At 38.8% G+C, this 27,688-nt stretch overlaps 1 protein-coding gene and 1 pseudogene across 2 annotated transcripts in view; one reads left to right on the top strand and one right to left on the bottom strand.

The window, feature by feature from the left end:
* The window catches only part of CSTPP1 (centriolar satellite-associated tubulin polyglutamylase complex regulator 1), a 186,963-nt gene that overhangs the window by 111,170 nt on the left and 48,105 nt on the right, over positions 1-27,688 (top strand). The window lies entirely within an intron of this gene.
* On the bottom strand, positions 12,075-12,174 carry LOC137231400 (U6 spliceosomal RNA; annotated as a pseudogene).

Here is a 27,688-nt window from a genome sequence, read left to right as displayed (position 1 = left end):
AAGGATTTAATTTTGTTTGCTTATGTTTTGTGAGACATGCTGATTCTAAAGCTTATACAGAAAAACTAAATATACTAGAATAACGAGGAATATTCTGAGAAAGAAAAGAAATAATAGGGAGGCCCTGAACCAAGATATTGGAGTAGAAGGACGTGCTCTCACTCCCTCTTGCGAGAACACCAGAATCACAACTAACTGCTGAACAGTTATTGACAGGAAGACACTAGAACTCACCAAAAAAGATACCCTAGGGCTTCCCTGGTGGCGCAGTGGTTGAGAGTCCGCCTGTCGATGCAGGGGATGCAGGTTCGTGCCCCAGTCTGGAAAGATCCCACATGCTGCGGAGTGGCTTGGCCCATGAGCCACGGCCGCTGAGCCTGTGCGTCTGGAGCCTGTGCTCCACAATGGGAGAGGCCACAACAGTGAGAGGCCTGCGTACTGCTAAAAAGAAAAAAAAAGATACCCCACATCCAAAGACAGAGGCGAAGCCACAATGAGACAGTAGGAGGGGCACAATCACAATAAAATCAAATCCCATAACTGCTGGGTGGGTGACTCACAAGCTGGAGAACACTTATACCACAGAAGTCCACCCACTGGAGTGAAGGTTCTGAGCCCCACGTCAAGCTTCCAAACCTGGGGGGCCGGCAATGGAAGGAGGAATTCCTAGAGAATCAGACTTCGAAATGCAGCGGGATTTGATTACAGGACTCTGACAGGACTGGGATAAACAGAGACTCCACTCTTGGAGGGCACACACAAAGTAGTGTGTGCATCAGGACCCAGGGGAAGGAGCAGTGACCCCATAGGAGACTGAACCAGACCCACCTGCTAGTGTTGGAGGGTCTCCTGCAGAGGCGGGCAGTGGCTGTGGCTCACCATGGGGACAAGGACACTGACAGCAGAAGTTCTGGGAAGTACTCCTTGGCGTGAGCCCTCCCAGAGTCTGCCATTAGCTGCACCAAAGAGCCCAGGTAGGCTCCAATGCTGGGTTGCCTCAGGCCAAACAACCAACAGGGAGGGAACCCAGCCCCATGCATCAGCACACAAGCGGATTAAAGTTTTACTGAGCTCTGCCCACCAGAACAACAGCCAGCTCTACCCACCACCAGTCCCTCCCATCAGGAAACTTGCACAAGCCTCTTAGATAGCCTCATCCACCTGAGGGCAGACAGCAGCAGAAAGAAGAACGACAATCCTGCAGCCTGTGGAACAAAAACCACATTCACAGAAAGATAGACAAGATGAAAAGGCAGAGGACTATGTACCAGATGAAGGAACAAGATAAAACCCCAGAAAAACAACTAAATGAAGTGGATATAGGCAACCTTCCAGAAAAAGAATTCAGAATAATGATAGTGAAGATGATCCGGGACTTCAGAAAAAGAATGGATGCAAAGATCGAGACGATGCAAGAAATGTTTAACAAAGACCTAGAAGAATTAAAGAACAAACAAACAGACATGAACACTACAATAACTGAAATGAAAACTACATTAGAAGGAATCAATAGCAGAATAACTGAGGCAGAAGAACGGATAAGTGACCTGGAAGACAGAATGGTGGAATTCACTGCTGTGGAACAGAATAAAGAAAAAAGAATGAAAAGAAATGAAGACAGCCTAAGAGACCTCTGGGACAACACTAAACGCAATAACATTTGCATTATAGGCGTCCCAGAAGGAGAAGAGAGAGAGAAAGGACCCAAGAAAATATTTGAAGAGATTATAGTCAAAAACTTCCCTAACACGAGAAAGGAAATAGCCACCCAAGTCCAGGAAGCACAGAGAGTCCCATACAGGATAAACCCAAGGAGAAACACACCAAGATGCATAGTAATTAAATTGGCAAAAACTAAAGACAAAGAAAAATTATTGAAAGCAGCAAGGGAAAAACAACAAATAACATACAAGGGAACTCCAATAAGGTTAACAGCTGATTGCTCAGCAGAAACTCTACAAGCCAGAAGGGAGTGGCATAATATACTTAAAGTACTAAAAGGGAAGAACCTACAATCAAGATTACTCTACCCGGCAAGGATCTCATTCAGATTCGATGGAGAAATCAAAAGCTTTACAGACAAGCAAAAGCTAAGAGAATTCAGCACCACCAAACCAGCTCTACAACAAATGATAAAGGAACTTCTCTAGGCAGGAAACACAAGAGAAGAAAAGGACCTACAAAAAGAAACACAAAACAATTAAGAAAATGGTCATAGGAACATACATATCGATAATTACCTTAAACATGAATGGATTAAATGCTCCAACCAAAAGACACAGGCTTGCTGAATGGATACAAAAACAAGACCCATATATATGCTGTCTACAAGAGACCCACTTCAGACCTAGGGACACATACAGACTGAAAGTGAGGGGATGGAAAAAGATATTCCATGCAAAAGGAAATCAAAAGAAAGCTAGAGCAGCAATTCTCATATCAAACAAAATAGACTTGAAAATAAAGAATGTTACAAGAGACAAGGAAGGACACTACATAATGATCAAGGGATCAATCCAAGAAGAAGATATAACAATTATAAATATATACACACCCAACATAGGAGCACCTCAATACATAAGGCAACTGCTAACAGCTGTAAAAGAGGAAATCGACAATAACACAATAATAGTGGGGGACTTTAACACCTCACTTACACCAATGGAAAGATCATCCAAAATGAAAATAAATAAGGAAACAGAAGCTTTAAATGACACAATAGACCAGATAGATTTAATTGATATTTATAGGACATTCCAACCCAAAACAGATTACACTTTCTTCTCAAGTGCGCACGGAACATTCTCCAGGATAGATCACATCTTGGGTCACAAATCAAGCCTCAGCAAATTTAAGAAAATGAAATAATATCAAGCATCTTTTCTGACCACAATGCTATGAGATTAGAAATGAATTACAGGGGAAAAAACGTAAAAAACACAAACACATGCAGACTAAACAATACATTACTAAATAACCAAGAGATCACTGAAGAAATCAAAGAGGAAGTTTAAAAATGCCTAGAGACAAATGGCAATGAAAACACGACGATCCAAAACCTATGGGATGCAGCAAAAGCAGTTCTATGAGGGAAGTTTATAGCTATACAAGCCTACCTCAAGAAACAAGAAACATCTCAAATAAACAATCTAACCTTACACCTAAAGGAACTAGAGAAAGAAGAACAAACAAAACCCAAAGTTAGCAGAAGGATAGAAATCATAAAGATCAGAGCAGAAATAAATGAAATAGAAACAAAGAAAACAATAACAAAGATCAGTAAAACTAAGAGCTGGTTCTTTGAGATAAACCAAATTAATAAACCATTAGCCGGACTCATCAAGAAAAAGAGAGAGAGGACTCAAATCAATAAAATTAGAAATAAAAAAGGAGAAGTTACAACAGACACCACAGAAATACAAAGCATCCTAAGAGACTACTACAAGCAACTCTATGACAATAAAATGGACAACCTGGAAGAAACAGACAAATTCTTAGAAAGGTATAACCTTCCAAGGCTGAACCAGGAAGAAATAGAAAATATGAACAGACCAATCAGAAGTAATGAAATTGAAACTGTGATTAAAAATCTTCCAAAAAACAAAAGTCCAGGACCAGATGGCTTTACAGGTGAGTTCTATCAAATATTTAGAGAAGACCTAACACCCATTCTTCTCAAACTCTTCCAAAAAGTTGTGGAGGAAGAAGCACTCCCAAACTCCAGCATCACCCTGATACCAAAACCAGACAAAGATACTACAAAAAAAGAAAATTACAGACCAATATCACTGATGAATATAGATGCAAAAATCCTCAACAAAATACTAGCAAAGAGAATCCAACAAACATTAAAAGGATCATACACCATGCTCAAGTGAGATTTATCCCAGGGATGCAAGGATTCTTCAATATACACAGATCAATCAATGTTATACACCATATTAACAAATTGAAGAATAAAAACCATATGATCATCTCAATAGATGCAGTAAAAGCTTTTGACAAAATTCAACACCCAATTATGATTAAAAAAAAACTCCAGTTGGGCTTCCCTGGTGGCACAGTGGTTGAGAGTCTGCCTGCCGATGCAGGGGACACGGGTTTGTGCCCTGGTCCGGGAAGATCCCACATGCCACGGAGCGGCTGGGCCCGTGAGCCGTGGCCACTGAGCCTGCGCGTCCGGAGCCTGTGCTCCGCAACGGGAGAGCCCACAACAGTGAGAGGCCCGCGTACCGCAAGAAAAGAAAAAAAAAACTCTTCAGAAAGTGGGCATAGAGGGAACCTACCTCAACATAATAAAGGCCATATACAACAAACCCACAGCAACCATCATTCTCAATGTTGAAAAACTGAAAGCATTTCCTCTAAGATCAGGAACAAGAAAAGGATGTCCACTCTCACCACTATTATTCAACATACTTTTGGAAATCCTGGCCACGGCAATCAGAGAAGAAAAAGAAATAAAAGGGATACAAATTGGAAAAGAAGAAGTAAAACTGTCACTGTTGGCAGATGACATGATACTATACATAGAGAATCCTAAAGATGCTACCAGAAAACTACTAGAGCTAATCAATGAATTTGGTAAAGTTGCAAGATACAAAATTAATGCACAGAAATCTCTTGCATTCCTATACACTAATGATGAAAAATCTGAAAGAGAAATTAAGGAAACACTCCCATTTACCACTGCAACAAAAAGAATAAAATACCTAGGAATAAACATACCTAGGGAGACAAAAGACCTGTATGCAGAAAACTATAAGACACTGATGAAAGAAATTAAAGATGATACCAACAGATGGAGAGATATACTATGTTCTTGGATTGGAAGAATCAACATTGTGAAAATGACTATACTACCCAAAGCAATCTACAGATTCAATGGAATCCCTATCAAATTACCAGTGGCATTTTTTACAGAACTAGAACAAAAAATCTTAAAATTTGTATGGAGACACAAAAGACCCTGAATAGCCAAAGCAGTCTTGAGGGAAAAAAACGGAGCTGGAGGAATCAGACTCCATGACTTCAGACTATACTACAAAGTTACAGTAATCAAGACAATATGGTACTGGCACAAAAACAGAAACATAGATCAATGGAACAAGATAGAAAGCCCAGAGATAAACACATGCACATATGGTCACCTTATCTTTGATAAAGGAGGCAAGAATATACAGTGGAGAAAAGACAGCCTCTTCAGTAAGTGGTGCTGGGAAAACTGGACAGCTGCACATAAAAGTATGAAATTAGAACACTCCCTAACACCATACACAAAAATAAACTCAAAATGGATTAAAGACCTAAACGTAAGGCCAGACACTATCAGACTCTTAGAGGAAAACATAGGCAGAACACTCTATGATATAAATCACAGCAAGATGCTTTTTGACCCACCTCCTAGAGAAATGGAAATAAAAACAAAAATAAACAAATGGGACCTAATGAAACTTAAAAGCTTTTGAACAGCAAAGGAAACCATAAACAAGATGAAAAGACAGCCCTCAGAATGGGAGAAAATATTTGCTAATGAAGCAACTGACAAAGGATTAATCTCCAAAATTTACAAGCAGCTCATGCAGCTCAATATCAAAAAAACAAACAACCCAATCCAAAAATGGGCAGAAGACCTAAATAGACATTTCTCCAAAGAAGATATACAGATTGCCAACAAACACATGAAAGAATGCTCAACATCATTAATCATTAGAGAAATGCAAATCAAAACTACAATGAGATATCATTTCACACCGGTCAGAATGGCCATCATCAAAAAATCTAGAAACAGTAAATGCTGGAGAGGGTGTGGAGAAAAGGGAACCCTCTTGCACTGTTGGTGGGAATGTAAATTGATACAACCACTATGGAGAACAGTATGGAGGTTCCTTAAAAAACTAAAAATAGAACTACCATATGACCCAGCAAACCCACTGCTGGGCATATACCCTGAGAAAACCATAATTGAAAAAGAGTTATGTACCAAAATGTTCATTGCAGCTCTATTTACAATAGCCAGGACATGGAAGCAACCTAAGTGTCCATCAACAGATGAATGGATAAAGAAGATGTGGCACATATATACAATGGAGTATTACTCAGCCATAAAAAGAAACGAAATTGAGTTATTTGTAGTGAGGTGGATGGACCTAGAGTCTGTCATACAGAGTGAAGTAAGTCAGAAAGAGAAAAACAAATACCATATGCTAACACATATATATGGAATCTAAGAAAAAAAAAAAGGTTCATGAAGAACCTAGGGGCAAGATGGGAATAAAGACACAGACCTACTAGAGAATGGACTTGAGGATATGGGGAGGGGGAAGGGTAAGCTGTGACAAAGTGAGAGAGTGGCATGGACATATATACACTACCAAACATAAAATAGATAGCTAGTGGGAAGCAGCCACATAGCACAGGGAGATCAGCTCAGTGCTATGTGACCACCTAGAGGGGTGGTATAGGGAGGGTGGGAGGGAGGGAGACGCAAGAGGGAGGAGATATGGGAACATATGTATATGTATAACTGATTCACTTTGTTATAAAGCAGAAACTAACACACCATTGTTAAGCAATTATACTCCAATAAAGATGTTAAAAAGAAAAAAAAAAAGACCCATGCACCCCAGTGTTCATTGAAGCACTGTTTGCAATAGCCAGGTCATGGAAGCATCCTAAATGCCCATCAACAGACGAATGGGTAAAGAAGATGTGGGACATATATACAGTGGAATATTACTCAGCCATAAAAAGGAATGAAACTGGTCATTTGTTGAGACGTGGATGGATCTAGAGATGGTCATACAAAGTGAAGGAAGTCAGAAAGAGGAAAACAAATATCATATATTAACGCATATATGTGGAACCTAGAAAAATGGTACAGATGAACAGGTTTGCAGGGCAGAAATTGAGACAGAGATACAGAGAACAAACGTATGGGCACCAAGCGGGAAAGTGACGGGGGGCTGGGCCGGGGGGTGGTGTGATGAATTGGGCTATTGGGATTGACAGGTATACACTGATGTGTATAAAACTGATGACAAGAACCTGCTGTATAAAAAAATAAATAAAATACAATTCAAAGAAAAATAATAGAGTAGTAGCTCTTCCAGATATTAGAAATTATTATAAGGCTATAATAATTCTACTAATAACACTTACTCTGTGCCAGGTACTGTTTTAAGCACTTTCACTATAATAATTCATTTAATCTTCACACCAGCTCATTGAGATTAACTTGCTCAAGCTCACAGAGTTAATAAGTGGCAGAGGTTGAATTTAAACTCAGGTACTCTGGCTCCAGTGTACATGCTCTTCATCACCATGCTATACAAACATTCATTACAGGAACATGAATAGATAAGTAAAAATCAATGGACCAGAATGAGAAGCCTAGAAATTGACCCAAATATGAAAATGGAGTTAACCTGCGTTGGGGGAGGGAGGACCTTTTAAATCAATGAGCATAACTGGTAGCCATCTTTTAAAAATAAAGGGATTCCTTCCTCACACCTTACATGAAAATAAATTCCAGATGGATCAAAAATTTCAGTGTAAAAAAAATGAAACCATAAACATACTCAAAGAAACCACATGAAAGTGTTTTTATAGTTCAACAGAAAGCAAAGCCTTTCTTAATATGACTGAGAACATCAAAGCCATAAAAGAAAAGATTGATACATTTCATTAGATAAAAAGGATGAAAAATCTGCTTGACAAAAAAATCCTATAAATAAGGATAAAAGATTAACAACAAACAAGGAGAAATATTTGCAACGAATATCACAGGTGAAGGGCTAATTTCCTTACATATGGAGTTCCTAAAACAATAATAAAAATCATAAAAACTCAGTAGAAAACTGAATGAAGGAAACGAACAGAAAATTGAAGCAAAATATTGTATAAACTGTTCTTAAAAATACTTTTTTAACAGTAGCTTGATTGAGGTATAATTCACATGACATACAGTTCACTTACTTAAAGCATGCAATTCAGTGGTTTTTAGTATATTCACAGAGTTGTGCAACTATTACCACAATCAATTTTATTTTATTTTTTAAAATTTTAAAATTTTATTTTTATATACAGCAAGTTCTTATTAGTTATCCATTTTATACATATTAGTGTATATATGTCAATCCCAATTGCTCAGTTCATCCCACCACCACCCCCATCCCCTGCCACTTTCCCCCTTGGTGTCCATGTTTGTTCTCTACGTCTGTGTGTCTATTTCTGCCCTGCAAACCGATTCATCTGTACCATTTTTCTAGGTTCCACACATATGCATTAATATACGATATTTGTTTTTCTCTTTCTGACTTACTTCACTCTATTTTTTTAAAGGATTAGATTTCTAAAAATAATTTGTATTTGTTTATTTATGGCCGCACCAAATGGCATGCGGGATCTTAGTTCCCCCACCAGGGATCGAACCCGTGCCCCCTGCAGTGGAAGCACGGAGCCCTAACCCCTGGACCACCAGGGAATTCCCACCAGAATCGTTTTTAGAACATTTTTATCACCCACTCTCTGCCCCCACACACACAAAAAAAGTACTCAGCAGTAACTCTAATTACTAAATACTTGCCCCTACTCTTTCCACTACTCACCCACCCACTTCCAGCCCTAGGCAACCACTAGTCTACTTTCTGTCTCTATGGATTTGCCTATTCTGGACATTTCATGTAGATGGAGCCATACAATATGTGGGCTTCTTTGGTTTCTTTCACTTAGAATAATGTTTTCGAGGTTCATCCATGTTGTAGAATGTATCATATCCATACCATATTTCTTTTTTATGGCCAAATAATATTTCATTGTATGGATATTCAATGGCTATTTATCTACTCATCCACTGACAGACATTTGGGTTGTTTCTACTTTTTTGGCTCTTATGAGTAATACTGCGACAAACATTTGTGTAGAAATTTTTGTGTGAACATATGCTTTCACTTCTCTTGGGTATATACCTAGTAGTGGAATGCTGGATCATACGATAATTCTATGTTCAACTTTTTGAGGAACTGCCTGCCTACCTGCCTGCCTGCCAAAATGGCTGCACCATTTTACATTCCCACCAGTAATGTATGAGGGTTACCATTTCTGCAGGTTCTTGCCACCACTTGTCTTTTTTTTTTTTTAATATAGTTGACATACAGTGTTATGTTAGTTTCAGGAGTACTACATAGTGATTTGTCATTTGCATACATTATGAAGTAATCACCATTATAAGTCTAATATCCATCTGATCCCATACAAAGTTGTTACAGTATTATTGACCATATTCCTTATGCTGTATGTTACATCCTTGTGGCTTGTTTATTTTATAACTGGAGGTTTGTACCTCTTAACCCACTTCACCTATTTTGTCCCCTCACCTTCCTGGCAGTGACCCATTTGTTCTCTGTGTCTATTGAGACTGTTTTCATTTTGTTTTGTTTGCTTGTTTGGTTTTCTTTTTTTTTTTTGTAGATTCCACATATAAATGAGATCATGTAGATCTCACTTTGTCTTTGTCTGACTTATTTCACTTAGCATAATTCCCCCTAGATTATCAATGTTGTTGCAAATGACTAGATTTCTTTTTTGTGACTAATATTCCATTATATATCTACACCACATCTTTATCCATTCATCTATCAATAGACACTTAGGTTGCTTCCATATCTTGGATATTGTAAATAATGCTGCAGTGAACATTGGTGTGCATATATGTTTTTGAAATAGTGTTTTTGTTTTCTTTGGGTAAATACCCAGAAGTGAAATTGATGAATCATGTGGTAGTTCTATTTTTTTTTTTTTTTTTTTGAGGAACCTCCATACTGTTTTCCATAGTGGCTGCACCAATATACAAAACCACCAATAGTGCACAAGGTTTCCCTTTCTCCACATTTTTGTTGTCTTTTTGATGATAGCCATTCTGACAGGTGTGAGGTGACATCTCATTGTGGTTTTTACTTGCATTTCTCAAATGATTAGTGATGTTGCACATCTTTTCATCTGTCTGTTGGCCATCTGTGTGTCTTCTTTGGAAAAATGTCTATCTAGGTCCTTTGCCCGTTTTTTAATTGGATTATTTGGGTTTCTGCTATTGAGTTGTATGAGTTCACCATATATATTGAATATTAACTCTTTATCAGATACATGATTTGCAAATATTTTCTCCCATTCTGTAGGTTGCATTTTCATTTTATTAATTCTTTCTTTTGCTGTGGAGAAGCTTTTTAGTTTGATGTAGTCTATTTTTTGCTTTTGTTGCTTGTGATTTTGGTGTCATATATCCAAAAACTTGTTGCCAAGACCAGTGTCAAAGAGCTTTTCCCTTATGCTTTCTTTTAGGAGTTTTATAATTTCAGTCTTACATTAATCTTTAACCCATTTCAAGTTATTTTTGTGCATGGTGTAAGATAGAGGTCCAATTTCATTATTTTGCATGTGAGTATCCAGTTTTCCCAGAATCATTTATTGAAGAGACTATTCTTTCTTGGCTATCTTGTCAAATATTAGTTGATCATATATGTATGGGGTTTTTTCTGGGCTCTCGAGTTTGTACTGTTGCTCTGTCTGTTTTTATGCCAGTACCATACTGTTTTGATCACTTTAGCTTTGTAATATAGTTTGAAATCAGAATGTGTGATGCCTCCTGCTTTGTTCTTTCTTTTCAGGATTGCCTTAGCTCTTCAGGGTCTATTGTGGTTTCATATGAATTTTAAGATCCTTTTTTTTTCTATTTCTGTGAAAAATGCCATTTGAATTTTTAAAGGGATTACATTGAATCTATGTTGGCTTTGGGTAGTATGAGCATTTTAACATTATTGATTCTTGCAGTTGGTGAACACATATCTTTGCCTTTGTTTGTGTCTTCAATTTCTTTCATCAAAGTCTTGCAATTTTCAATGTACAGATCTTTCACCTTCTTGAATAAGTTTATTCCTAAGTATTTTACTGTTTTTGATGCTATTGTGAATGGGATTATTTTCTTTATTTCTTTTTCAGAGTTTGTTGTTAGTGTATAAAAATGCAACTGATTTTTGTATGTTGATTTTGTGTCCTGCAACCTTACTGGATTAAGTTATTAGTTCTAACAGTTTTTTGGATTGGATTGTAGTTTTTAGGATTTTCTATATGTAAGATCATATCATGTGCAAACAGAGACAGTTTTACTTCTTCCTTTCTGATTTTGATGCTTTTTATTTCTTTTTCTTGGCTAATTGCTGTGGCTAAAACTTCCAGTACTATGTTTAATAGAGGTGGTGAGAATCGGCACCCTTGTCTTGTTCCTGATCGTAGAGGGAGAGCTTTCACCCTTTCACCACTGAATATCTTGTTAACAGTGAACTTGTCATATACAGCCTTTATTTTGTTGAAGTGCATTCCTTCTGTATCCAAATTGTTCAGAGTTTTTAATCATGAAAGGAGGCTGGGGCTTCCCTGGTGGCACAGTGGTTAAGAATCCGCCTGCCAATACAGGGGACACAGGTTCAAGCCCTGGTCCGGGAAGATCCCACATACCGCGGAGCAACTAAGCCCGTGTGCCACAACCACTGAGCCTGTGCTCTGAGCCCATGAGCCACAACTACTGAGCTCACCCGCCACAACTACTGAAGCCCGCACACCTGGAGCCTGAGCTCTGCAACAAGAGAAGCCACCATAATAAGCCCTTGCACCACAACAAAGAGTAGCCCCCGCTCGCTGCAACTAGAGAAAGCCCGCGAGCAGCAAGGAAGACCCAACACAGCCAAAAATAAGTAAATTAAATAAATAAATTTAAAAAACAAAAAAGGAGGCTGAGTTTTGTGGATATATGTTTTTATTTCTCTTGGGTAAATATCTAAGGGTGAAATTGCTTACAAATTGTTTTCCAAATTGGTTGTACTGTTTTACACTTCTATCAGCAATATCTGAAAATTCCAGTTGTTACACATCCTTGCTAACATTTGGTGTTGCCAATCTTCTTTTTTCCTCCAACTTTGAGATATAATTGACATATAACATTGTGTAGGTTTAAGGTGTACTATGTGATGATTTGATATATGTGTATGTTGTGAAATAATTACCACAATAATGTTATTTTTTAAAATATGGACTGCTTCACAAATTTGTATGTCATCCTTGCACAGGGGCCATGCTAATCTCTGTGTTGTGCCAATTTTTATACATGTGCTTCTGCAGCAAGCATAGTCTTTTTAAGTTTAGCTTTTCTAATGGATATAAAGTAACCTTTCTAGTATCTTGTGGTTTTAATTTGAATTTTCCTGATGACTAATGATGTTGAACACTTTTTTACTGCTTATTGACCATTTCCTCTGTGAAATGCCTCTTCAGATCTTTTGCCCATTTTTAATTTTTTAAAATTTTTTAAAAATTATTTTTTGATGTGGACAATTTTTAAAGTCTTTATTGAATTTATTACAATATTACTTCTGTTTTATGTTTTGGGTTTTTGGCCACGAGGCATGTGGGACCTTAGCTCCCCGACCAGGGATCGAACCCGTATCCCCTGCATTGTAAAGTGAAGTCCTAACCACTGGACCACCAGGGAAGTCCCTTGCCCAATTTTTAGTGGGTTGTTTATTTTAATCATTGAGCAGCAGTTCTTTATATACTCTGGATGCAAGTGAGATATGTGTATTGCAGATCTCTCTCCCGTTCTTTGGCTTGTTTATTTATTTCCTTAGTGGAGTCTTTTATTGAGCAGAAGTTTTAAAAATCGATTTTTTCTTTTATGGTTAGGCTTCTGGGTCTGCTCTAAAAAAATCTTTGCCTACACTAAGTTTGTAACAGTATTACTCTACATTTTCTTCTAAAAGCATTAGAAATTTAGCTTTTATGCTTAGGTATATAATCCATCTTGAACTAATTTTTGTGTGTGGTTTGAAGTTGAGGTCAGGGTTTTGTTTTGTTTTTTTCCATATGGATAGCTAGCTGTTTGTTCCAGCACCACTCTTTGAAAGACTTCACCTTTCCCACTTAATTGTTTTGGTTCCTTTGTAAAAGAAATCAGTTGATTACATAAGTGTGGGTGTATTTCTGGATTCTCTGTTTTGTTCCATTGATCTATTTGTTGAATGTTAGTCTTGATTACTTTACCTTTATAGAAAGGTAGTGTATGCCCTTCAACTTTTGCATTTTCACGATTGTTTTGGTCATTAGAGGTCCCTTGAATTTCCATATAACTTTTAGAATAAATGTCAATTTCTACACACAAAAGAAAGCCTAACAAGAATTTGATTGACATATCCATTGAAAAGCATTTCTAAGTTTGTGGTTGATTTTCGGCTGTGGCTTATTGTGATATTACGATTGATATTTTTTTTTTCAATTTCGGTTTGGTCAGATTTTGTTTGGGGATTTTTCTCTAGAAATAACCTAAGGAAGGAAGTATTAGGAGATCTGAATGAAAGAAGAGGCATACTGTATTGTGTTCCAGGTTCAGATTCAAAACTGTAAAGAATTAATTCTACCTAAAATAAAGTTATTAATTCACTACAAAAAAAAAGAATTTGATTGAGATATGAAGAATCTGTAGATCAATTTGGGGAGAATTGTTATCTTTGCAATATTGACTCTTCCAATCCATGAACACAGTAAATTTTTTCTTAGGTCTTCTTTAATGTCTCTCAGCAATACTTTATAGTGTTTAATATACAGATCTTACACATTTTATTAAATTTATCTATATATTTCATGTTTTGTGCTACTATTTTAAATAGCGTTATTTTTTTCAAAGTTTTAAATTTTATTTAATTTTTTTATTTTATTTTATGTTATTTTTGGCTGCATTGGGTCTTCATTGCTGCACGAGGGCTTTCTCTAGTTGCAGCGAGCAAGGGCTACTCTTTATTGCAGTGCGCGGGCTTCTCATTGGGGTGGCTTCTCTCATTGTAGAGCATGGGCTCTAGGAGCGTGGGCTTCAGTAGTTGTGGCACACGGGCTCAGTAGTTGTGGTGCGTGGGCTTAGTTGCTCCGTGGCACATGGGATTTTCCCGGACCAGGGCTCGAACCTGTGTCCCCTGCATTGGCAGGCAGATTCTTAACCACTGCACTACCAGGTAAGCCCAATAATGTTTTCTTTTCTCTAGCTTACTTTATTGTGAGAATACAGTATATAATAATATAACATACAAAATATGTGTTAATTGACTGTTTATGTTATCAGTAAGGCTTCAGGTCAATAGTAGGCTATTAGTAGTTAAGTTTTGGGGGAGTCAGAAGTTATAGGCAGATTTTCAACTGCGTGGGGGGCTGGTTCCCCTAAGCCCTGCATTGTTCAAAGATCAACTACATATACAAATGAATGTTTGTATTTATATTGTATTAAATTAAAGGGAAAATAAGAGACTAGGAACACTGAGAATTGTGACAAAATACTGAAGACAATATAAAAAGTCTTCCTTTTAAAAAATTGCATCAGAGCAAAAAAGAACAATGAAGACTAGGTGGGTGGTATAATATTAATGAATGAAAGTGAGAAAGCAAAACCTCTTATTTTGATTTAGTCTTCTCAGTCAAAGAGGATGCTCTTTGGACTGGAAAAGATAAAATAAACACTGGTTCCAGAGAATGAAATCAAATATAGCTGAGATTATAAGAGATCACGTAACTGCTTTTAATGAGCTCAAGTTTCTGGGCCTAATTTACATTCTGAGGTGCTAAGGCCCAGTCGATCAACTGGCTGAACCACTGCTGGCAGTCTTTGAGAAAGCAGAAAGTGTGCATGTTGTGTGGAGGGGGTGGGGGGATGGGCAGAGGGAGGGTGGCATGGCAGGTGGAGAGGAGAAGTTCCAGAAGATTGGAGTCAGAAGGTCATTTCAGCAGATTGAAGGCTGATGACCTTGCCATCCATCTTGGGTGATATTCTTCAACTATTTCTAAAAAGAATTAAAAAAATAAATAAATTGTAGGTATGTAGAAAAGGAAGTTGTAGTCACTGTAAGCCTATCAGAGTTTATTGAAAAAGAAGGGGGTGGGAGGGGATGAGGGAAGGAGGAAGGGGTGGAGAGAAGAGATGAGTAGAGTAGAGAAGAAAAGGAAAAGAAAAAGAGCCCAGGCTTGGTGGGTAAAGAAGGCCCGATTTCAACCCCAGGTTTCACTTCTTAGTAAAATGACATTAGGCAAATTATTTATCTCTATAAGCCAAATTTCCTTATTGGTAAAACAAATAATAAGAGAACCTACTTCATAGGGTAGTCCTGAGTTGTAAATCAAATAATGTGTGTAAAGCACTTATTTATCAAAATCAGTGATGATTGTGATGGGAGTGATAAAAGATGAATGGTGGTAATGGCAATAATCCTGAAGGAGGAGCAAGTGAAATAGTTAATGCAAACTTATTCTGTTTTTGAAGGCAATACCAGACAGATTGGGAGAAAGCTGTACTTAGTTTTAGCTATACTTATCGTAAAATTATTCTAATATTTAGCTACATTTATTGTATTTGTATAGTTTAATTGGGTTTCAACAAGACCTTGACAACATCTCCATGATATCCTTGTGAAGAAGCAGAAAGAATACAGGCTGGTTGAACAACATATAACTGGTTGAACAGTCGTATCAAAATGTGCTAATTAATGAGTTCATGTCATGCTGAAGGGAATAGTCCAGAAGTATGATTCTGGACTATTCTTTAGCCTATCTTTTTTTTCTAATCCATTATTTGCATGAAAGCATTGATAGCAGGTTAATCAAAGGTGGGAGAGGTAGCTAATAAGCTGCCTGAAAGAAACAGGGCCTGAAAAGCCATAGTATAATATAGTACAGAGAATATAGGCTTGGTGTCATGGGTCTACCATTACTTGCTTATGACCTTGAATAAATTATTTAACCACCTGAGCCTTTGCTTTCTAATTTGCATGAAGATAATACCACCTATTCCATGGTGGTTGAGGGAATAAAAAAGATAATATATGTGTACTAGTTAAATATATATGTATTAGTTATCTATCAGTGTATAATAAATTACCCCAAAACGTGGAGGCTTAAAACAATAAATACGTATGTCACACAGGTCCGGAGGGTCAGGAATCCAGGAGCAGCTCACTTAGATGGTTCTGGCTCAAGGTCCCTCATAAGGTAGAAATCAAGATTTGGGTCGGGGCTGCAGCCACCTGAAGGCTTGAATAGGACTGGGAGGTCTGCTTCTAAACTCACTCATATCACTGTTGGCAGGAGGCCTCAGTTCTTCATCGTAAGTTCCTCATGATATGGTAGTGGCTTCCCCAGAAAAAGTGATCTCAGAGAGAGAGCAAACAGGAAGCATCAGTACCTTTTATGACCGAGTCTGTGAAGTCACATACTGTCACTTTTATTTTATTCTGTTCTTTAGAAGTGAATCAGTAAGTTTAACCCATACTCAAGGGGAAGGGAGGGGAGTATCATAGAATTTTGTGGACCTTAAAACCACCACATTATACAAAGTACTCTGTATAGCGCTTAGCACGCAGCAGGTACTCCATAAATGGCAGTTGCTTTTATATTGTTACTAATATACACCTCATACACATGGTCCTTACTATAAAGCTGTTGTGCGCAGGACAAGAAAAACTCATGGTTTTTTAGATTCCTGGAAAATACAGAGAAGGAAGCACCATATATCACAATATTCATTATATCTGTTTTGTAAACTAAAATGAATGAACCATTTTTGTACTGCATATATTGCATTAAGAACATAAGTGATAAAAAAAAATTTAACACTTAGTAGGCATACTTAAAATGTAGAGTCAGCCTGCAAATACCAGTGACACGGATAGTTTGAATGACAGTTAATCCAAAAATTGATTTTGTTTGGTTTTGTTAAGATAAAATATAAACACCTATATTTATATTTAACAAATATGAGAAGTCTTAAAATTTTAACTGTGTAGTACATCAACTTGTATGAGTCCTGCTCTCCTTTCCATCTAGAAATGGGCCACAGCAAAGACTGAGAGGCCCCAGTCTGCAGCAAAGATAAGAAGACTTGCTAGTTCACACACCCTCCCTGAGGGCAAGGAGTAATTTAGGGGGGAATTAAACCAACAAACAAAAAAGTGTATCAACAAAGGGCTCAGTTAAGCCAGAGAGTTGATGTTGACAGTAAAAATTTAGAAACAAGAATTAATATGGCTAAATCACTGGGTAACCTAGAGTTCCTCTGTTTATATATACATACGGATACATAGTATCCATACAGCCTCAAGGATTGTCTAAAGTTCTTTGTAAACAAAAGCATGAGATCTCTTGAACCCCAGGTGGACAGAGTAATTCACTGGGCCACTTTTGTAAGGTAAGATCATTAAATTGAAGATATTGTCACACCCTAAACTGGTTCATTTACTAGTGTTTTGATTTGTATTAATCATTAGACAGATCCTCAGGCTAATGTCTGATGTGGTAGAACGCTACTTAGCAACTCACCAACATAGCAATCAAACTTCCTAGTCACTGATTTGAAAGTAAGTAAAAATGGCCCCTGAGGAGCCAGTGTTTACAGAGTTTATATGTGTCTTTGTAGGAGAGGCAGAAAGTCTCCCAAGAGTTTGACAGAGAATCCGTTTACTTATAAATGCATAACCTTCAAGTACTGATCAGTTCAGCAGCAGCAGATAAAAAAGTAGTGAGGAGGGTCTAAAGTGTTGCCTTAGCCACACACTGACAGTGGGGATAAATGTTATCAAAAAAGAAAGTCACTAGAGAACCAGTGAAGAGAAAATCCATATTAAAGACAAACAAGAGAAAATCCATATTTAAAACAAGCAAACAGTATTTTAAGGTCATTAACCATATAGGGGACATGTAAAGGCTTTATTAATCTTTTTGCTCATCGAGGGTATCTTTCTATTATGGCCAGGGCAGTAAGCAATAGTCATAATGTTGAACCAGAGTTGATAAACAAAAGGTTACTTGTGTTTATTATCATCTTTTTAGTAAGCCAAGGAAGTCTGTGATACAGTTAGAGATAAGATATGTTTAAAAAATTTTTTTTAAGTTTTGACACTTGAGTAAGCTTTACTTATTGACTTATATAGAATGCACATAGAAGAAGGGGTCACTAGAGGCCTCTGGAAAAACTGTGTACTGATTCAGCCTCATGAGGGTCACACAGCCTGTTCTGTGAATAATAAAATAATTATAATAGTAGCCATCATTTAATGAGCACTCACCATGTGTCAAGAACTGTGTTAAATCTTTACATGCATTATAATATTGAATCTTCTCAACCACCATTTAAGCATTATTATTATTTCCATTTTAAAGATGAGGAAATTGAGGTATAGCGGTTAAATAATTAGTGCAACAGAATCAAACCAAGGTCTGAATACATCCATTCGGGTTTCCCAGCTCAGTCTAAGTGTTTTATGGTGATGAGAAATATCCTTTCTGAGGAGGAATGACATTGTGCCTTCTAATTTATTTTCAAAGAATGAATGAAGATTCCCTCCTTTATTTCTTTTTTTTTTTTAATAAATTTTAATTTATGTATTGATTTTTGGCTGCGTTGGGTCTTCGTTGCTGCGTGCGGGCTTTCTCTAGTTGTGGCGAGGGGGGGCTACTCTTCATTGTGGTGCGCGGGCTTCTCATTGCAGTGCTTCTCTTGTTGCAGTGCATGGGCTCTAGGCGCGCGGGCTTCAGTAGTTGTAGCACTCGGGCTCAGTAGTTGTGGTTCGCGGGCTGTAGAACGCAGGCTCAGTAGTTGTGGCACACGGGCTTAGTTGCTCCGCGGCATGTGGGATCTTCCTGGACCAGGGCTTGAACCTGTGTCCCCTGCATTGGCAGGCGGATTCTTAACCACTGCACCACCAGGTAAGTCCCAGCCTCCTTTATTTCTTACTTATTCATGTGACCCTTTATTTTCTCTCACTCTGTGGTAGGCTGAATAATGGCACCCAAAGATACCCAGGTCCTAATCCCTGGAACCTGTGAATGTTATCTTATATGACAAGAAGAACTTTGCAGATATGATTAAGTTAAGGATCTTGAGATGGGGGAGATTTTCCTGGATTATCCAGGTAGACCTAAATGTAATCACAGGTATCCTTATAAGAGGCAAACTGTGGGAGACTTTCGTGACAGAAGAGGAAGAAGGCAATGTGAAAGCTGGAAGCAGTGGACAAGGGAAGGTGATGTGATGCGGGGCCACAAGCCAAGTAGTGAGGACAGCCTCTAGTCGATTGCGAAGCCAAAGAAATAGATTCTCCCCGGATCTGCAGAAGGAATCGGGCCACTGACACCTTGATGTTAGCCTGTTAACACTCAATTTGGTCTTACGGCCTCCAGAACTATAGGAGAATACATTTCAGTAATTTCAAGCCACCAAGTTTGTGGTAATTTGTTAAAGCAACCATAAGATTCTAATACACACCCCATATTACTGGCTTCACGGTTTATTTCCTTCGCACTTTGTCCTTATATTTTTCCTACACTTTGCAATTATTATATTACTTTTCTGAATTCAGTTATAAAAGCATTATTTCAGGTCAGGTTTGAGGAGTGTTGAGAGTTTAGCTAAGCTACTCCATGCTTTTGCTGCCTTGCAATCCATTTTGTTTGGCCTGCAGAGACCTTAAAATGATACCAGCTTCCTCAGCAAGTGCATGCCTTAGATAACAGCCTGCAAAGTCACAAACAAATATAAGTTCCTGATATGACTTTACCACTAGCAGTCTCCCCTGCCTCCCAGGGCTTTCACCTTGTCCCTTAGATAAGACCCCCATGGGAGTTTACCAAAAGCCCACTCTTTTGGTTTGAATTGACCAATCCGGCCTTAGCCCAGGAACCCCAAAGTTCTCCACCCACAGACCCTAATAAAGCCTTGTTGCCCCAGGTCCTGTCACTCTCTGTCTTCACTCTGCCTTGACCTCCCCCTGTGGCCCCTTGAGGTATGCTTTGTGCTTCCTCCAGGACCTGTCCGTAATAAACATCTCTATTTCAGTTTCTGTTGTGGTCTGTTGCTGAACAAGATAATATCTGGTACCCTATGCTCCACTTAAGAAATGTTGATTTGGGCTTCCCTGGTGGCGCAGTGGTTGAGAGTCCGCCTGCCGATGCAGGGGACACGGGTTCGTGCCCCGGTCTGGGAAGATCCCACGTGCCGCGGAGCGGCTGGGCCTGTGAGCCATGGCCACTGAGCCTGCGCGTCCGGAGCCTGTGCTCCGCAACGGGAGAGGCCACAACAGTGAGAGGCCCGTGTATGGCCAAAAAAAAAAAAAAAAAAAAGACCTAGTGCAACCAAATAAATGAATATTTTAAAAAAGAAAGAAAGAAAAGAACAAGAGTCATGGGAATTCCCTGGCAGTCCAGTGGTTAGGACTCTGTGCTTCCACTGCAGGGGGCTCAGGTTTGATCCCTGGTTGGTGAGGGGGGGGACTAAGATCCCACAAGCTGCAAGGCGCACCCAAAAAAAAAAAAGAGGCATAATGACAAGCAACTTAACAGTAAGACTACAAGAGACTTAAATTGAGTACTGGGCAACAGGATGATGTGACTGTCATGAACCTAAATTAGCCTTAGGTTAATACAAGAATAACAGAGGCTGTAAGGAGAAGATGATTGTTTTGCTCTATTTATTCATTTTTCATTCAACAAGTATTTATTGAGTGCCTACTGTATCCCAGGAACTAGTTTATAGATTCTTGAAGGTCATCTTTTTTAACCGTGCAGTAAAAAATAGAGATAGTCACAGTTTCATTTTGGAATAAAGGAAGGTAATTATCACAGAAATAAAACTATTGTGTTATTTGGAGATATTTTTGTTTTACTGATTGATTTAAAATTGCTTCTTTTGAGCTCATCACTCTAATTAGAGAAATAAATTCCTGACCGGGAAATGGCCTACCGAGGGCATAGTCAAGACAAAGTGCAACAATCATTGCATCTTTTTCCTGAAAGAACTTTCCCATGATTGTTTAATTTGGCCTGAAGAGCCTTTTGTGACACTTAAACATCACTGAGGGGAAAAAAAAGGGACTGAGCTGGGTCAGTTTTGCAAAGGATGTAAGGGGTGAGTCTTGTTTCACTTGCCAGTATTAAGACAGGATTTCATCTATGAACTTTGTTTCTTGTCCAACTCCAGTTTCCACAGGTTTCCGTTTTCCTTTGCTCTCCAGTCAAAAGGAAAAATACTCATGTGATTATTAGGAATACTGGAGCAGTAAATTGTTTGCGGGACTTGAAACACCCTTTTTTCTCTCCCTTCAAAGCTTTAAATGATACTTGCTTCATTGAAGCTTACAGATTATTAAAAGCAGGCCTGACAGAGTGTTTAGCTTCCAGTAGAAAAAAATCTCTATCAAACTAATCTTTGAGTCATGTAGAAGTTTTCCTTTTCTAATGTTAATGCTTTGGAGCATTCCAGCACCTTTTCAGTAACTGCTATACAGAAAACTCCTGTATCTTCCTTGAGCCAAAGATGAAACTGGTGTCACCTCTAACGATTGTTAGAATTCCTAGTCTTTTTCAAATATGTTATTATTTACCCATTCTGTTCTTTGCAAAGTAACTCCCAAGGACTAGTGTCCTGGAAAAACAGAAATAACATAGTAGATTAGCAGTAGTTACGGGAACATTAAGAGTACCATTGCAAACCTGAATTTCTTGCATCTTTGTGGCTTCAGTTTAGAGTAAATGTAGATGGACAGAGGTCAAGCTGTCTCCAATTTGACCTTTAGTTAACCTAAAAGCTATATAAAAAATATAAAAACTAAGGATACCCTACTTCCTGTTACTTACAGAGAAAGAAGCATAAAAGGGCCAGACTAACAAAAAAAGGAAATAACATTTGTTGAATGCCTACAGTGAGGTAGGCATTGTGACAGGCACTTTTTAAAGTTATAATTCCTACAGTATCACATTTAATCCTCATCACAATCTGCATGGTATTGTCTCTATATTATAGACAAGAAAACAGAGGCTCACAACTAATTTGTTCAAGGCCATACAATAAGTAGTGGAGAAAAGATTCAAAACAGTCTGTTTGGCTTCCAAGTTATGCCCTTTCCACTACCTCTTTCTTCCTACTTCTCTGACCAGTCCTCCTCAGTGTCTTTCAAAAAGTTACTCTCGGCAGTGGGAGGGGAGGTGGGCAAGAAAAAAAAAAAGTTACTCTCCTGTATTCGTCTTAAATGTTGGTATATCCCAGGGTTCCATTCTTGGCTCATTACTTTTCTCACTACACATGGTTACTGAGCAGTCTTGTCTCCTTTGACTTTTCCTACTACCTTAGGCAAATGACTTTCTAGCCCTGAACTCTCCCTGAGCACCAGACCCACACATGCAGTGTGCTATCAGCCTCAGACATCACTACTGGTATGTCTGACAGTCACCGAATTTTCAGTATGTCAGAAACAGAACTCCTCACCTTCGCCCTTGAATCTGCCTCTCCTCGTGGGTTCCCCAAAATTATACTCTATCATTCTAGACTCCTCTTTTCCTCTCACATTCAGTCAGCTAAAAAGTCCCACTGTTCTCCCCTTCAAAACAGTTCCTGATTCCCGACCCTTCTTCTTGATTCCCCTTATCATTGCTCCGGTTCTTGCTTGAACCTTTGAAATTCTGCTCCCTTTACAGTCAAGTTATCTATATACGAAGAAAATCTGACTGTGCTGCTATTATTCTTCTTTTACTTGAAACCATTTAAAGGTGCCCGCACCATCTATAGAATGAAACACACAAGACTTTCTGTGACCTGATCTCTGCCTCTCTCTTCAGCCTTGTTTCCAGCAACTCCTTGCCTGAAAAGGTACTCTCCAATTATACTGAATTCAAGTACTGGTAGTTCCTCTCATCTCACATGTTGCTTGCCATGGGGATGCCTTTGTTGAGGCTCTGCCTGTAGCCCTGCCACCCCCATCTTTCCGCCTGGATAAACTCCCGCTTCAGTACACATCTCAGGTAGCACCTCCTCTAGAACACCTGCCCTCAGCAGCCCTCTACCTCAACCCACCAAGGAGGCTAAACCCTGTCCTCCCTGTCACTACTTTATCAAGATTGTTTTGAAATCAGTTTTTATCTTCTCTATTAGACTTTAAGTTCTTTGGGCACAAAGACCATAACTTATTGAATTTTTTAATCCTAGTGCCTAGCCTGGTACAGAGAGGGCTCTTAATGACTGTTTAACCTTAGTTAAACAACAGCATACTATCTCTCAAAAATGACTTCTGTATTGGCAGTTCAAACCATATCTTCCTCTGTGTAAAATAAATCTGACAACCGTTAAAACACAAGGACATAAAAAAAAAAAACAACCTGATTTAAAAATTGGCAAAGGACTCAATAGACATTTCTCCAAAGAAGATATGCAAATGATCAATAAGCCATGAATGAAATGAAAAGATGCTCAACATCACTAGTCATTAGGGAATGAAAATCAAAACTACAGTGAGGTACTACCTCACACCCATTAGGAGGGCTACTATTAAGAAAAGAAAAGAACAAGTGTTGGCAAGGATGTGGAGAAACTGGAACTGGAACCATTGTGCACTGTTGGTGCAAATGTACAACGGAACAGCTGCTATGGAAAACAGTATAGTGGTTCCTCAGAAAATTAAAAATAGAATTACCACCTCTGTGTACATATCCAAAGCAGAGTCTCAAAGAGATATTTGTACTCCCATGCCCATGGCAGCATTATTTACAATAGCTAAAACGTGGAAGTAACCAAAATGACTATCAGTGGATCAATGGATAAGCAAACAGTGGTACATACATATAATAGAATATCACTTACCTTAAAAGGAAGGAAATTCTGACACATGCTACAACATGGATGAACCTTGAGGACACCATGCTGAGTGAAATAAGCAAGTCACAAAAACACAAATACTGTGGGATTCCACTTATGTGAGGTACTTAGAGTAATCAGAACCATAAAGACAGAAGGTAGAATAGTGGTTGCCAGGGGCTGCGGGAATGGGAGGGTATTGTTTAATGGGTATAGAGTTTCAGTTTTGCAAGATAAAAAGAGTGCTGGAGTCGGATGGTGGTGATCCTTGCGTAACAGTGTGAATGTACTTAACATCAGTGAAGTGAACGCTTAAAAATGGTTACGATGAATTTTTTGTTATGTGTATTTTACCACAATAAAAAAATTTGTAAAAAGCAAAAACAGGGCTTCCCTGGTGGCGCAGTGGTTGAGAGTCTGCCTGTCGATGCAGGGGACACGGGTTCGTGCCCCGGTCCGGGAAGATCCCGCATGCTGCAGAGCGGCTGGGCCCGTGAGCCATGGCCGCTGAGCCTGCGCGTCTGGAGCCTGTGCTCCCCAAGGGGAGAGGCCACAACAGTGAGAGGCCCGTGTACCGCAAAAAAAAAAAAAAATCATTTTTTATTGTGGTAAAATATACATAATAAATTCACCATTTTAACCATTGATAAGTGTACAATTCAGTGCCATTAAGTACATTCACAGTATCGTGCAACCATCACCACTATCCATTTCCAGAACTTTTTCATCATCCCAAACTGAGACTCTGTGCCCATCAACCAATAACTCCCTGCTTCTCCCTACCCCACCCCCAGCCCCTAGTAACCTGTAGTCTACTTTCTTTTTCTGTGAATTTGCCTCTTCTAGGTACCTCATAAAAGTGGACAGATAACTGATTTTTAACCTAAGTTTAATTGCTTTCTTGCCTGGAGGCATGAGTGAGGGGAAGCAAACATTAATTGGGTGCCTTGACATGACAAGCCAAGGTCGCATTCAGATTTATTGGATTTATCTCAAGCAATAGAAAATTATATTTATAAACTTTGGTTTCATGAAGTCATGTAGATTCCTTTTATCCTAATTATTTTTATTGTGACTTATGTGTTCATTATAAAATCTATTCATTCAAGATGGTTACTGATTAGTTGGTGATATTTATCTGATTTTCTCTAAAAATTAATAAGCATCTTTCAGTTACATTGTTCTAAGATTTTTCTGTAATATCAAGGCCCAGCAGAAAAAAACAAGGGGAATATTACTATTAAAATTGTTCCAAAGTTCAAAAACAGAGGAATTAGGACTTTTTAAACTCTTTTTATAAAAGGCATCTACTTCAAACCATCAAAAATTTGAAATTTCAAGTCATCTGGTCCACAAGATTTAGTACTTGAATGCAGCCCTACTGGCTTCTTCTAGATATCCCAATGAAGCAAAGAACACCTTATGTGCTCAGCATACTACTCTGGGGAGAAAGTCTCTTCATCTTGTCCAGAGCAGGACTTCAGACATCTGTGCCAGAGGCCCAGGAAATAGCCACTACTCGGAATGTTTATTTTAACCATATTCCTCAAACTTTTAAGACCAAGTATCTGTGACATACTCACGACCTTCACTGTTCCATAGTAACCTAATTATGTGTTTTGTGCAAAACTATGGAACTACCTGTTAATTACTTAAACCTTGCATTATAAAATTGCATTATAAAATTGCTTTTGATCTCTGTCCCCATGGGGTTGGACCACTGTATCGTGATAAATGGTTGGCCTAAGGTCTTCCTACACATTCCTGTTCTCCATTAAAAAAAAGAAAAAAGTATTCCAACTTCTAATTCTCAAACCTATAAGGGCCTTTCTGATAACCTACATCTATCACTGAAGTTGACCCTTGGATCCTATAATGCTCTTTGTTACAGACCTACTTTGCAACTTTGAGCGAATTACTTCTTGAACACTTAACTTTCCACACCACTGTTCATTGAGCATAAAACCAGGATAACAATACCACCTCTAGAAAAAGAGATTAGTGAGTCATTGGGTCTGTTTCCTTACTTATCTCTGGATGGGAAAATGCCTTCTTACTTTTCCTTCTGAATTCTCCCTTTGGTACCTGGCCCAAATGAAGAATTGTTCTTCTTGGCAGCATCTGTGGCTACCAAGAGGGACTTTACCCGCACTGCCTTTGAAGTGGTAGAGCAAAGTCTTTACCGAGGGCTTGGAGGATCTGGCACCCTGAGGAATCCTACACGTCCCCATCCACAACCTCTTTGGGAGGTCCTTTTCCTAAAGTTATATTCAGACTTACATCGATAGGCAGAGGAGACATCCTTCCTACAGAAGGTTTGCTTTTCCCCCACAGCTGTGGGAAGATGGTGAAGGGGAAGTGGGAACTGGGTATAACATTGGCATGTGTTTTGAGCACTTCAGATAAAAATGTTTGATGAGTACCGTCTTGTTTTTATTGCCTTATTATACTGCGCGTTGAAGAATGTGTTTTCTCTGGTCACCTGCCAGTGAAAAAACTTAGCCTTTTCCTGAAACTAGGATTATTCTTTAACTAGTTATGTAGGTAGAACAAGATAGACAAATGCTTCTGAAATTAGCAAATCAAGACTGGAGCACAGTGATGCTCATTCCTGCTCACCGCCCTTTCCAATTCACTGACAGCTGCTGCAACCAACAGGAACAGGATTTCGGTGGGGCTCTCTTTCTCTTCTCACCTACTCCAAGTCGGAGTGTTTTCAGTTGGTTCCTTTGTTCTGATGTCCAAGACTTTAAAGGACTTGCCCCTCCCCCTCTTCGTTCCTGTTTTATGGTACCCGATAGGAAATGATTTTTCACTTAAATCCCTCTTCTGTAACAAACGAATCACTTTTTTTTTTTGCCGGGGGTGCTGAGTTGGGTCTTCGTTGCTGTGCGCGGGCTTTTCTCTAGCTGCGGCGAGCAGGGGCTACTCTTCGCTGCGGTGCGCAGGCTTCTCACTGCGGTGGCTTCTCTCGTTGCGGAGCACGGGCTCTAGGCGCGTGGGCTTCAGTAGTCGCGGCACGTGGGTTCTAGAGCGCAGGCTCAGTAGTTGTGGTGCACGGGCTTAGTTGCTCTGCGGCATGTGGGATCTTCTGGGACCAGGGCTCGAACCCGTGTCGCCTGCATTGGCAGGAGGATTCTTAACCACTGCGCCACCAGGGAAGTCCCAGAATCACTTTTTAGATTTCCATACCTTGTGTTCTCTAGTTTTTATTTTAGTCCAAAATAGTTATAGTTTCATTTTTTGAGGCAAAGTGTGAAGTTTTTTTGTGTTCGTTTTTGTTTTTGTATTTTTTTTGGCCCTCTCTCAAATTTGTTCTGGTTTATAGCAAAAGAAATGGCTAGCATAACATTTCTGTATCAGAAGCTAGTTGAGCTAAATGTGTATACTACTTTGAAATTCTCCTTAATGGGTTTGCATTGATGTAGGGTGTATCTTTTGGCTCTGGGCATTCTGAATAAAAGTTAAAGCATTTAACCCACCATTAGCTCATCTCCACCTCTTCAAACAAAAAGGAATGAACTATTGCATCGTGAGGGACAGAGGTCACATATGAGGGAGATTTATTAGAGATAATGTTATTCAGTGTCATGTTAGGTTCCTAAGCAATATTGCAGAATAACCTTCCCTGAAGTCTTTGTTTTGTTTTAATAGAGTAGACTCTGGTAGTGAGGAATTAATTACACACAGATCTACTTGAAGTCATGAGATGGACTTTATCTCTTGAAGTCAGTTATTCTTTAGAACGAATAAGTTGTATATTATTTTGAGGGAATTTTAACACTGATTTCATTGGGAAAATTAAAATGAGCCTAAGCCTAGTTTACAGAGAAGAGCCCTTTTAGATAGTACTTTTTTATTTGATTGGCCAACTCTCACTCACTTATGGTGAGTTTCAATATGGATAGTTCTACGTTGTGGTCAGTTTCCACGACTACTAAATAAAATATGAATTTCTCGTGTTATTTGAAGACTACCTGTGGGAGTTGT

The sequence above is a fragment of the Pseudorca crassidens genome, chromosome 9 (genome assembly GCF_039906515.1).
Source record: "Pseudorca crassidens isolate mPseCra1 chromosome 9, mPseCra1.hap1, whole genome shotgun sequence".
Lineage (NCBI taxonomy): Eukaryota > Metazoa > Chordata > Mammalia > Artiodactyla > Delphinidae > Pseudorca > Pseudorca crassidens.
Note: the sequence above shows the minus strand (reverse complement) of the source record. Positions and strands in the feature narration are given on the sequence as shown.